The sequence below is a fragment of the Equus przewalskii genome, chromosome 31 (assembly GCF_037783145.1).
Source record: "Equus przewalskii isolate Varuska chromosome 31, EquPr2, whole genome shotgun sequence".
NCBI classification, from domain to species: domain Eukaryota; kingdom Metazoa; phylum Chordata; class Mammalia; order Perissodactyla; family Equidae; genus Equus; species Equus przewalskii.
The window spans coordinates 8,584,859-8,597,613 of NC_091861.1; the positions used below are offsets into that span (position 1 = coordinate 8,584,859).

Below are 12,755 nucleotides of genomic sequence, written 5' to 3' on the forward strand. Positions count from 1 at the left end.
AGAAGAACTCAGAACTATACACAACTATGTCCTGGGGCTTTAGGGGGTGGAAAAAGGAAGAAAAGGGGAGGAAGATCGGCAACAGATTTAGCTTAGAGCAAAACTTCCCCAGCAAAAACAAATAATAAAATAGAAGAAAGAAAGAAAAGAAAAAGAAAACGTCTAAAAACAAAACACAAAAACAAAACAGTGTGGTACTCATATAAAAACAGACACATAGACCAATGGAACAGAATAGAGAGCCTCGAAATAACCTACACACATACAGTCAAATAACCTTTGACAAAGGTGCCAAGAACACACAATGGGGAAAGGATAGTCTCTTCAATAAATAGTGTTGGGAAAACTGGATATCCAAATGCCGAAGAATAAATTTGCAACCCTATCTTACAACATTCACAAAATTTAACTTGAAATGGATTAAAGACTTAAATTTACAACCTGAAATGGTAAAACTCCTAGAAGAAAACAGAGGAAAAGCTCATTGACATTGGTTTTGGCAATGATTTTTTGGATATGACACCAAAAGCACAGGCATAAAAGCAAAAATAAACAAGTGGGACTATATCAAACTGAAAAACTTCTTAACAGCAAAGGAAACCATCAACAAAATGAAAAGGCAAACTATAGAATGGGAGAAAAGATTTCCAAACCATATATGAGATAAGGGATTAATATCCAAAATATATAAGAAGCTTACACAAACAACTCAATAGCAAAAATAATAACAATAATAATCTGATTAAAAAATGGGCAGAGGAACTGAACTTTTTTCCAAAGAACACACACAAATGGCCAACCAGTGCTCAACATCACTAATCATCAGGGAACTGCAAACCCAAACCACCATGAGACATCACCTCACACCTGTTAGGATGGCTTTTATCAAAAACATAAGCGATCACAAGTATTTTCAAGGATATGGAGAGAAGGGAACCCTTTGAAGAGGAGAGAATACTGACGGTGGAAACGTAAATTCGTGCAGTCACTATGGAAAACAGTATGGTGTTTCTCAAAACATTAAAAATAGAACTACCAAATGATCAAGCAATCCCACTTCTGGATATATATTTGAAGAAAATGAAATCAGTATCTCAAAGAGATATTTGCACTCCTATGATCATTGCAGCATTATTCACAACAGCCAAGAAGTGGAGACAACATAAGTGTCTGTCAACAGATAAAGGGACAAAGAAAATGTGGTATACACATATACAATGAAATATTATTCAGGCACAAAGAAGGAAATCCTGCCACTTGAGACAACATGGACAAACCTGGAGGGCAGGGCATTATGCTAAGTGAAATAGAAAGACAAATACTGTTATGGTATCATTCGTGTGCAGAATCTAAAAAAAAAGTTAAACTTACAGAAATAGAGAAGAATGATGGCTTCTAGGGGTGGGGGGGAGGGGTAGGGACAGGAATGGAGAGAGGTTGATCAAAGTATACAAACTTTCAGTTATAAGATGATTAAGTTCAGTTATAAGATGATTAAGTTCTGAGGATCTAATGTACAGGACGGTGACTATAGTTAATAATGCTATATTGTATACCTGCAATTTGCAAAGGAGTGTAAGTGTTCTCACCACACACACAAAAAAAGGTAACTATGTAAGGTAATAGATGTGTTAATTAACTTGTGGTACACGCTTCACAATGTATACATATTTCAAATCATCACATTGTACACCTTAAATATACACAACATTTTTGTCAATTATACCTCAATAAAGCTGGGAACAAAAGTTTCTTCAGAAAAAAAGTTAGAACAAATTTTAAAAATAGAAAACAAACATGTAATTGGATCAAAAAGCTAAATATTAATTAACAGACATTAAAATGTCAGTTCGCCTTTGATTGGTCTTTACATTCAATATAACTCCAATCAAAATCTCAATAGTTTTTTTTTAAGTTTTGCTAAAATTTGGCAAGATGATTAAAAAATGTATAGGGTGTGAGAGTGATGTGGAGTGAGAAGGATTTGACAATGAACTGGAAAACCTCAGTCTTCCTCCTATGTATCCTTTTACTCTCACACTACCACCACACTCACAACACTTCTGGTTACCAAATGCATGGTAGTTTTTCCAACACCAAGCAATTCTGCAACTCCAGCTGGTGTCCTACAATTTAACGTAATTCTGACATTATCTACCTGGAGGTAGCATCAGATCCCACAGGTTAAGGGCTCAGTCCCAGGAGAGTGCCCCCCACCTTAGATGCCAATTGCAAGTAGTAGGTCCCCAGGTTACCCACAGCTATTGTCCCACTTGGCTACACATCAGAGGTTTCCGTGATCTCCTCCCCAATGGATTTGATTATTTACTAGAACAGCTCACAGAACCCAGGGAAACACTTAGTTATATTTATTAGTTTATTAAAGGATATGATAAAGGACGAACAGCCAGATGGAGAGATACATAGGGTGATGTCTGGGAGGGTCCTGAGTGCAGGAGATTCTGTCCCTGTGGAGTCGAGGTGGGTCACCCTCCTGGTATGTGGAGCTGTTCACCAACCTGAAAGTTCTCCAAACCCCACACTATTGAGATTTCTATGGAAGCTTCCTCACATAGGCATGATCAACTATTAACTCCATTTCCTGGCCCTCTTCCCTCTCTAGAGAATGGGGAGTGGGGCTGAAAATTCCAAGCTTGGTCTCTCTAGGGTCCAGCTATCCAGGAGCTATCCAGGAGTCCACCCAGAGTCCCCTCATTAGAACAAAAGAAACTCCTATCACCTAGGAAATTTCAAGGGATTTAGGAGCCCTGTACCAGGAACCAGGGTCAGACCAAATATCAGAAAAAAAGATGCCCCTAGAGCTTTTATCACTCAGGAATTCACAAGGGTTTCAAGAGCCCTGTCTCAGAAACCAGGAGCAGAGACATATATATATATATATAAATATATATATATATTATTTTACAAGAGTTGCTTGCTGGCTGCCTATAAAGATGGAAAAATTAGTTTTGTTTGGAACTAATAAACAAATTCAATAAGGCTGCAGGATACAAACTCAATATACAAAAATCAGTTGCATTTCTATACACTAATAATGAATTATCAGAAAGAGAAATTAAGAAGCAACTCCAGAGGAAGATGGGCATGGATGTTAGCTCAGGGCCAGTCTTCCTCAGCAAAAAGAGGAGGATTGGCAGCAGTTAGCTCAGGGCTAATCTTCCTCAAAAAAAAAAAATAAAAAAATAAGAAGCAACTCCATTTACAAATGCATCAAAAAGAATAAAATACTCAGGAATAAATTTAACCAAAGAGGTGAATGATCTGTACACTGAAAACTATAACACACTAGTGAAAGAAACTGAAGACGACACAAATAAATGGAAATATATCTTGTGTTCATGGATTGGAAGAATTAATATTGTTAAAATGTCCATACTACCTAAAACAATCTACAGATTCAATGCTATCCCTATCAAAATTCCAATAGCATTTTTCACAGAAATAGAACAATCCTAAAATTCGTACAGAACCACAAAAGATCTCAAAGAATGAAAGCAAACAAGAAAAAAGAATAAAACTGTAAGCGTCACACTTCCTGATTTCACACTATATTACAAAGCTGTAGTAATCAAAACAGTATGGTATTGACATAAAAACAGATGTACAGACCAACAGAACAAAGATCCCAGAAATAAGCCCATGCATATATGGTCAATTAATTTACAATAAAGGAGCCAAGAATATACAATGGTGAAAGGACAGTCTCTTCAGTAAATGGTGGTGGGAAGACTGGACAGCCATGTGGAAAAGCATGAAATGAGACCCCTTATACCACTGTGATACTGTGATTTATAATAAGAAATATATATTTGGTCTTCAACCCCATTTCTGGCACAAAGCTCCTAAAACTCTTGGAATTTCCTAAGTGAATAGAGTGATAAATGTCTTTTGCTATGCTAATGAGGTGACTTTTGGACCTCATCTAAGGATGGAGGCTGGTTGCCAGGAGAACCAACCATATGATTAGAGGGTTGAACTTTCAGCCCCACCCCCTTGACCTCCAGGGAGGGGAGAGGGGCTGGAGGTTGAATCAATCACCAAAGGCCATGCCTATGTAATGAACCCTCCATAAAAACTTAAAAGGATGGGATTCGGAGCACTTCAAGTTGGTGAACACTGGAGATTCGGAGAGAGTGGCATGCTCAGAGGGCATGGAAGCTCTGAACCCTTTCCCCACACCTTGTCCTATGCATCTCTTCCATCTGGCTGTTCATGAGTTATATCCTTTAATAATAAACCAGTTATCTAGTAAGTAAAATGCTTCTCTGAGTTCTCTGAGCCGTTCCACCAAATGGAACCGAAAGAGGGGGTCACTGGAGCCACCTGTCTACAGACAGTCAGTAAGAAACACAGGTGATAACCTGGGTTTTTGACTGGCACCTGAAGTGGGGGTGTGTCTCAGGGGGTGCAGTCTTGTAGGACTGAGCCCTTAACCTGTGAGATCTGCTGCAAGCCCCAGACAGAGAGTATCAGAATTGAGTTGAACTGTATGCCACTCAGCTGATGTCTGAGCATTGCTTGGTATTGTGAGGGAAACTACCCCCATTGGAACTGGGTGCAGAATTATATTAACCACTCACAAATATTAACGCAAAATGGATTAAAAACTTAAATTTAAGACCTGAAACCATAAAACCATAAAACTCCTGGAAGAAAACACAGGGAGTAAGATTAACATTGGTCTTGGCAATGATTTTTTGGATTCGACATCAAAAGCAAAGGTAATAAAAGCAAAAATGAACAAGTGAGACTACTCAAATTAAAAAGCTTCTGCACAGCAAAGGAAACCATCAACAAAATGAAAAGCCAACCTACGGAATAGGAGAAAATATTTTCAAATCATCTATCTGATAAGAGGTTAATATCCAAAATATGTAAAGAACTCACACAACTCAATAGCAAGAAGCCAAACAATCCAATTTAAAAATGGGCAGAGGGGGCCAGCCCGGTGGCGCAGCAGTTAAGTTTGCACGTTCCGCTTCGGGGGCCCGGGCTTTGCCAGTTCAGATCCTGGGTGGGGACATGGCACTGCTTGACAAGCCATGCTGTGGTAGGTGTCCCACATATAAAGTAGAAGAAGACAGGCACAGATGTTAGCTCAGGGCCAGTCTTCATCAGCAAAAAGAGGAGGATTGGTGGCAGATGTTAGCTCAAGGCTAATCTTCCTAAAAAGAAAACAACAGACATTTTTCCAAAGAAAATTAAAAAATGGCTAACAGATACATGAAAAGGTGCTCAACATCACTAATCAACAGGGAAATGCAAATCAAAACCACAATGAGGGGGCCGGCCCTGTGGCTGAGTGGTTAAGTTCGCAAGTTCGAGCACTCTGCTTCAGCGGCCCAGGGTTTCGCCAGTTCAGATCCTGGGCGCAGACATGGCACCGCTCATCAGGCCACACTGAGGCGGCATCCCACATAGCACAACCAGAGGCACTCACAAGTAGAATATGCAACTATGTACTGAGGGGCTTTGGGGAGAATTAAAAAAAAAAAAAAGACTGGCAACAGTTGTTAGCGCTGGCGCCAATGTTTAAAAAAAAACCCACAATGAAATATCACCTCACACCCGTTAGAATGGCTATCATCAAAAAGACAAGAAATAACAAGTGTTGGCAAGGATGCAAAGAAAAGGGAACCCCCGTGCACTGTTAGTGAGAATGTAAATTGGTGCGGCCACTTATGGAAAACAGTATGGAGGTTCCTCAAAAAATTAAAAATACAACTACCATATGATCCAGTAATCCCACTTCTAGATATATATCCAAAGGAATGAAAACAGGACCTCAAAGAGATATTTCCACTCCCACGTTCATTGCAACAGCCAAGATACAGAAACAACCTAAGTGTCCATTAACAGATGAAGGGATAAAGATGTGGGGTATATATATACAATGTAATACTACTCAGCCTTTAGAAACAAGGAAACCTTTCCCTCTGGACAAGACGGATGGACCTTGAAGGCATTATGCTAACTGAAATAAACCAGACAAAGACAAATACTGCATAGTACCACCTATATGAGGAATCGGAAAAAAACAAAACAAAAGTCAAACATACAGAAACAGAAAGCAGAAAAGTGCTTCCCCAGGGCTGGGGGTGGGAGAAACAGGGGGAGGTTGGTAAAGGGTACAAACTTTCAGCTATAAGACGAACAAGCTCTGAGGATCTACTGTATAACATGGTGACTATAGTTGATAACACTGTATGGTATAACTGAAATTTGCTAAGAGAGTAGAAATCAAACATTCTCACCAAAAAAAAATTATATGGAAGAATTGGCAAGAAACTTCTGAAAAAATGAATATTATGAAGGAGAGACTAATAGGAGAACTAACAGTAAAGCTTTAGTAATTAAGGCAGTATAGTACTGACACATGAACAGGCAAGTTTACAAATACCCTAACAGAAATCACAGAAATAGTGCCAAACATAGATAGAATTGTGATATATGACAGGTGACATGTCAAATCAGTGGGAAAAATAATTGATCTGGAATAAAAGGCAATACGGGAGAAAATGAAATTGAATTTATTTCCTGTCTCATACCAAATATACAAATAGAACAAAAAATTCTTTTTAACTCCAGAGTAAGTACTTAAATGTGAAAAGTAAAACTTTAAAATATATTTGAATACTTTTCTGATCTTGGGGTAAGGAAAGATTTATAAACAAGAGCATAATATAAAAGTCTAAAAACTGAACTGTATTAAAATTAAGAATTTGTTTATCAAACCCCACTTTAAAGAAAGTAAAGGACAAGCTACGTGCTGTGAGATGATATTCACAAAACATATATGATACACAATCTCTAAAGATGGCCACCATTAATTCCTTCCCTCCTAGTACATGCATGCCTCTCCACTCATCTCAAAATGCAGTCTATTTCTCCGCCTCTTGAATCTGAGGTCTTTGTGATTTCCATCCACCAAGAGACTGCTGTTAAAATAACTATGCCAGTTCCAGGCCCAGCCCCTAAGAGGTCTAACAGCTTTCACTTTCCCTCTTGAAATCAACAACTGTGTAAGAAGTCCAACCATGCTGAGAGAGCCATGCCCCAGGTTAGCCACCTGGAAAAGCTCTGAAGCACAAGATGGAAGTGAAGACTTTTTGCACCTTCCAGTCCAGCCCAGCTGTCAAATGAATGCAGTCAAATGAGTGACCCAGCGCAACAAGGAGAAACAAAAACACCCAGCTCAGCCCAGAATCAAGAGAAACAATAAATCATTCTTGATTTAAGCCACTAAAATTTAGAGTGGTTTGTTACACAGCAATAGAAAACTGAAATAACTTTAACATATACATCACAAGGGTTAGTCTCAAGAATATAAAAAGAATTCCACAGAGTAAATCCATAAGAAAAGGACAAAAACAACTACACAGATAGGTAAATGACACATACAGGCATTTCAGAGAAGAAAAAATAAACCTAAGAAGAGATGTTCAACATCATTAGTAATCAGGACCATGCAAATTAAGATCACAAATTAACCACCCTATACTTCAACCGGCAAAAAGTTAAGAAGTCTGACAATATCAAGCAAAGAGCATGTATATCAATAATATCCCTTATGCATTTCTGGTAGGAGGGTATAATCACTCCAGAAAACAGTATGGCATCATCTTGCAAAAGTAAACATTAGCATACCATACAACTCAACAATTCCATTCTCAGATACCTACATACACAAAAAAAGTTTCCACATGTGCAAAAGAAGACACACACAAGATCTTCCACAGTAGCACTGTGAATGATGTCTAAAAGCTGGACACATCACTAAAAGCTCAACACTAAGAGAATAAATAAATTATGATCTAGTCATACAATGGAATATTACACTGTGGTGAAAAAACAAGATTAACTTTAGTAAAATATCACTGAAGTATAAGAGGAATTATTGGAAAACTCATTCAGAATATTAACCTTTTCTGTAAACTTGAAAAACAAGCTAAAAATGTATTGTGTAGACATACATATGTGTGATAAAAACTGTTTTTAAATACGGCAAGATTAAACACAAAATTTAGGAGGAGGGATAGGAGGCAAAGAGATGAAATAGCAAGAGGTTCATAGACAAAAATTATTTCTCAACATTCTAACTCTTGCCTTATGTGGCAGATTTACAGGTGTTTATTTTATTATTTGAACATATAATTTATTAGTTTTAAAAGGTCGACCCAAGGATCAATGCTGACAGGGTGTAGGTAAAAAGGAGTATAATTAATACAATCTGGTGCCTCTGAGAGTCCTACCCACTCTGTCCGAAAGGTGGCCAAAAGTTTTTTAATTTCCTGGTTTGTCAGACAATAGATGCCAGAAGACAAATGGATTAATATCTTCAAAATGCTGAGAAAAAAAATAACTGCCTGTCAAGAATTTTAGAGTAAGTTATAGTGTCATTCAATATGTAGGAAGACTGAGATTATCATCCATAGACCCTTACTTACAGAACAAATACGGATGTACTTTAGCACGAAGAAAAGTGACCCAGAGATGAGGTGTGAAGTAGTATACTACTACTAACAATCTAGGCTTATATAACGTGGTAGACTGAACAATGGCCTCCCCAAAGATGTCCACATACCAAACCCCAGAACTTGTAACCATGTCACCTTACATGGTAAAAGGGATGTTGAAACGCGCCTAGATTAAGGATCTCAAAATGAAGGGATTACCGTGGATTATCTGATCAGCCCAATGTAATCACGAGGATCCACATAAGAGGGAGACAGGAAAATCAGAGTCAGAGAGAGATGACATAAGGATGGAAGCAGAGATCAGGAGAGAAGATGAAACACTGCTGGCTTTGAAGATAGGACAAGGGGCCCCCAGCCAAGGAATGAAGGCAACCTCTGGGAGGTGGAACAGGTACGGAAATGGATTCTCCCTGGAGCCTCCAAAAGGAATGCAGTGCACACATTTTAGACTTTTGACCTCCAGAACAGTAAGATGATAATTTTGTGTTGCTTTAAGCCACTATATTTGTGGTAATTCGAGATATTTTAACACACATCTCAATGATTTATAGATCAAATGAACAAAAAATGTAGGAAACACAGTAGTCACCCCTTATCCTCAGCTTCGCTTTCTGTGGTTTCAGTTAGCCACGGTGAACCATGGTCCAAAAATATTAAATGGAGAATTCCAGAAATAAACAATTCATAAGTTTTAAATTGCACACTGTTTGAGTAGTGTGATGAAATCTCATGCAGTCCCTCCTGGGACATGAGTCATCCCTTTACCCAGCGGATCCATGCCATATACACTACCTGCCCATGAGTCACTTAGTAGCCATCTCAGTTATCAGATGGACTGTCACGGTAATTGCTTAGCTTGTGTTCAAGTCACCCTATTTTACTTAATAATGGCCCCAAAGTGCTTGCAGTAGTGATGCTGGCAATTCAAATATGCCAAAGAAAAGCGATAAAGTGTTTCCTTTTAAGTGAAAAGGTGAAAGTTCCTGACTTAAGGGAAAAAAAAATCGTAGGCTGACGTTGCTAAAATCTACGGTAACTTTTTTTTTTAAGATTTTATTTTTCCTTTTTCTCCCCAAAGCCCCCCAGTATATAGTTGTATATTTTTTCTTAGTTGTGGGTCCTTCTAGTTGTGGCATGTGGGATGCCACCTCAGCATGGCCTGATGATGGGTGCCACATTCGCACCCAGGATCCAAACCAGCGAAACCCTGGGCTGCAGAAGCGGAGCGCAAGAACTTAACCACTCAGCCACGGGGCTGGTCTTTCGTTACAGTATATTGTTCTGTTCTATTTTACTGTTCTATTTTATTATTATCTACTATTATACTGTTCTTTTTTTTATTAGTTACTGTTGTTAGTCTCTTACTGTGCCTAATTTATACGTCAAACTGTATCACCGGTACGTATGTATAAGAAAGAACAGTAAATACAGAGTTTGGTACTACACCAGGCTTAAGGCATCCACTGGGAGTCTTGGAACATGTTGCCTGCAGATAAGGGGAACCACTGTATATACATTTGACCCTCACAATTACTGGCTTGACCTAATAGATACATATAGAACCCTGTACCTAATAAACAATTTACTTTCTTCTCAAATCACATAAGACATTTATAAAAATTTACCACACCCCAGGTAACAAAAGACTTAACAAATTCCAAAGAATCAATATTATGCAGACCACATTTTCCAACAGAGTGTAAAGAAATTATAAGTCAACCATAAAAATACACTTTTAAAAACTCTCTCTGTTTGGAGACTTGAAATAGCACACCTAAATACACGACTGATTAAAAAGAAAATAAAAATGGAAACTACTCTCTAGACAGAACCATTCAACGATTAAAACATCACATATTCAAACTTGGTGGATGTAGTTACAGAATACTTAGAAATTAAAATTTAGAAGTAAGAGTATTAAACGTGTTTAGTATTTTAAAGATTAAAAATAAATGTGTTATAAAGAAGCTAGAAAATGAACAACAAGCTCAAAGGAAGAAAAATTAACATAATAGAAAACAAACAAGAATCAGGATCAATAAAACTAAAAGCTGATGAAGGAAAAAAAAAGAAACAGTATTCAAAAGGCTCTCCCTTACCCACAAGAAGTAAAAGACACAGCCCAAAAGAGTTCCACAGGTGAGCTTTACCAAACATGCAAAGAAGAGAAAATCCTTGAAATACGCCAACTCTTTCAGAAAGAAAAGGAAAGGTACTGAACTCAACTCATTTCCTGAAACTAAATTAGCAACGATTCCCAAACCAGACAAGAGCAAGTACATGCACCAAAAAAATTACAATTATGAACATAAATGCAAACATCCTAAATAAAACAGCAAATCAAATCCAACAACGTGTGTTTGATATACGTTATGTGAGACAGACAGATGACAGATTGATAGGGAGTCTCTTAGCGGACCTTGTCCTATGAACGCAAGTACAATACACATGAATGTTATGAATATAACTCAATACATTACTACAAAAGTTACATCTACGCTAAATCACATAAATACTTATCTATATTTGTGTTGTGCGCATACATATATCTGTACGCATACATTACACAATAAATGGTAGGAAAGTTTTTCAGAGTTCCTTACTCACTCATGATTGAAAAAACAATAAAACAAAAACCCCAAACTCTCCGTACTCTAGGGACAGAAGAGACCCTCGCCCGATGCGGAGCAGCGACCGCCCGCCGCCTGGGAAGGGAGCTCCCTGAGGGCGGGGACGTCCTTCTGACTCAGGCCTGGGGCTCGGCCAACACCTGCCGCGGGACCCCCGAAGGCGGGATTGGGGGCATTCCCAGGCAAGCTGGGGACCGACAGCGCCCTCCCCCTCCGCTCAGCCCCAAAGGCCGGCAGCGGACCCGCCCTCCCGGGCCGTCCCCGCCGGGCTCGCAGACGACGCGACGGCCGGGTGACGACGGTCCCCGCCGCCCTTACCCGCAGCGCTGAGGCCCGACGGCCGCCTCGTCCCTGGTTCGGGAGGAGCGGCGAAGGGCCGGCCCGCACACGCCGAGGAGCGCCAGCGAGGGCGACCCAGAGGGACGGGAGGGACAGCCCCGCCGCGCCGAGTCCAGGCCCTCCTGGCCGTAACCGCCCCACCAGCCGCGGTCTGCGCCTCACGAGCAACTCGCGACGGCCTTCGAGTCGCGAGGCCCGAGCAGCACCGGCTGGGGGCGGGGCCCAGGCCCGCGCAAGGCAGGCTGGGGGCGTGGGGCGGGGCAAGGCTTGAGCCCAGAGACGGCGAGGTGGCACGTGGTGCAGTCGAGATTCCTACCCCAGCGAGACTGCAAGCCCGAAGGGCGACGTGGCACTGACCGTGCCTGCACGGGGGTATGGGGATGCGGACACGATGCGGCCTGGAAATGTGCGCTAAATGCAAAGCAGAAATATCGCACACGTTGAAGGCCTCCGTCTCACCCATCTACCGCCTGCATGCCTATCTGGGTGTGGTCTGAAGGCGGGAGAAAAGAGGGACCTTGCAGAACAGGTGACTCTGGGGACCTTTGAGAGGAGTGACATACATTTAAGATATTCACAATTTGTGGGCATAAACTTGTTTAAAAGCCTCAGTTATTAGTAAAAGATTATATATGGAAATGTAATCAAATGTGTCTAAGAGATATAGGAATCCTAAGAAATTATATATATGTATGTGTGTGTGTATGAAAATACCTCGTTTCTTTTTAAAGTCATAAAAAATTTAATAAGTGAATGTCCTGTATTTCATTCACTCAACTGTCTATTGAGTACTTGTGTGCCAGGCACTGATCTAGGCAGACAAGAGGCATGAGTCCTTTTTTTTAATATTTCTTGGTAAGGGCCACAGAAGAGAAACAATACAGAAATTTGTTGGGGTCTACTATGTCTAAGACTGTGTTTAATTTAAAAAGAATGAACTTCCCACTTATTAATATTAATATTAATTCAGCATGTCAATAAAATCTGAGTATGAATTCAAGTCTTTGAGAAGCTGTTTGTGAGGAGAGTTTGAGTGTTGAGGGTGAGGAAACATATCACTTTAAAAAGGAAAATTGTTTTGGAAATAACGTTGCCTTATGTGCCAATAATCATCTCTTTTTGATAACATTGGCCAAAAAGTTGAGAGTCATATTCAATAAAATATTGTTACCTGGCCCACCAGCCCATAAGACGTTAACCACAACCCTACTCAGAACAAGCCCGACACGTTCTCTTTAGCTGACAGGAAACCGCAAAGTGGAGGGAGGAGATGGCTGCGACATACAGT

General features: G+C 39.9%; 1 protein-coding gene across 1 annotated transcript in view; it reads right to left on the minus strand.

Moving 5' to 3' along the window:
• Positions 1-11,700, minus strand: part of DNAH14 (dynein axonemal heavy chain 14) — a 417,787-nt gene extending 406,087 nt beyond the window's left edge. Inside the window, exon 1 of the mRNA XM_070602297.1 lies at positions 11,447-11,700. The gene's annotated coding sequence lies outside the window, so the exon portion shown is untranslated. The remainder of the gene's footprint in view (positions 1-11,446) is intronic.
• Between the last annotated feature and the right edge of the window lie 1,055 nt (positions 11,701-12,755).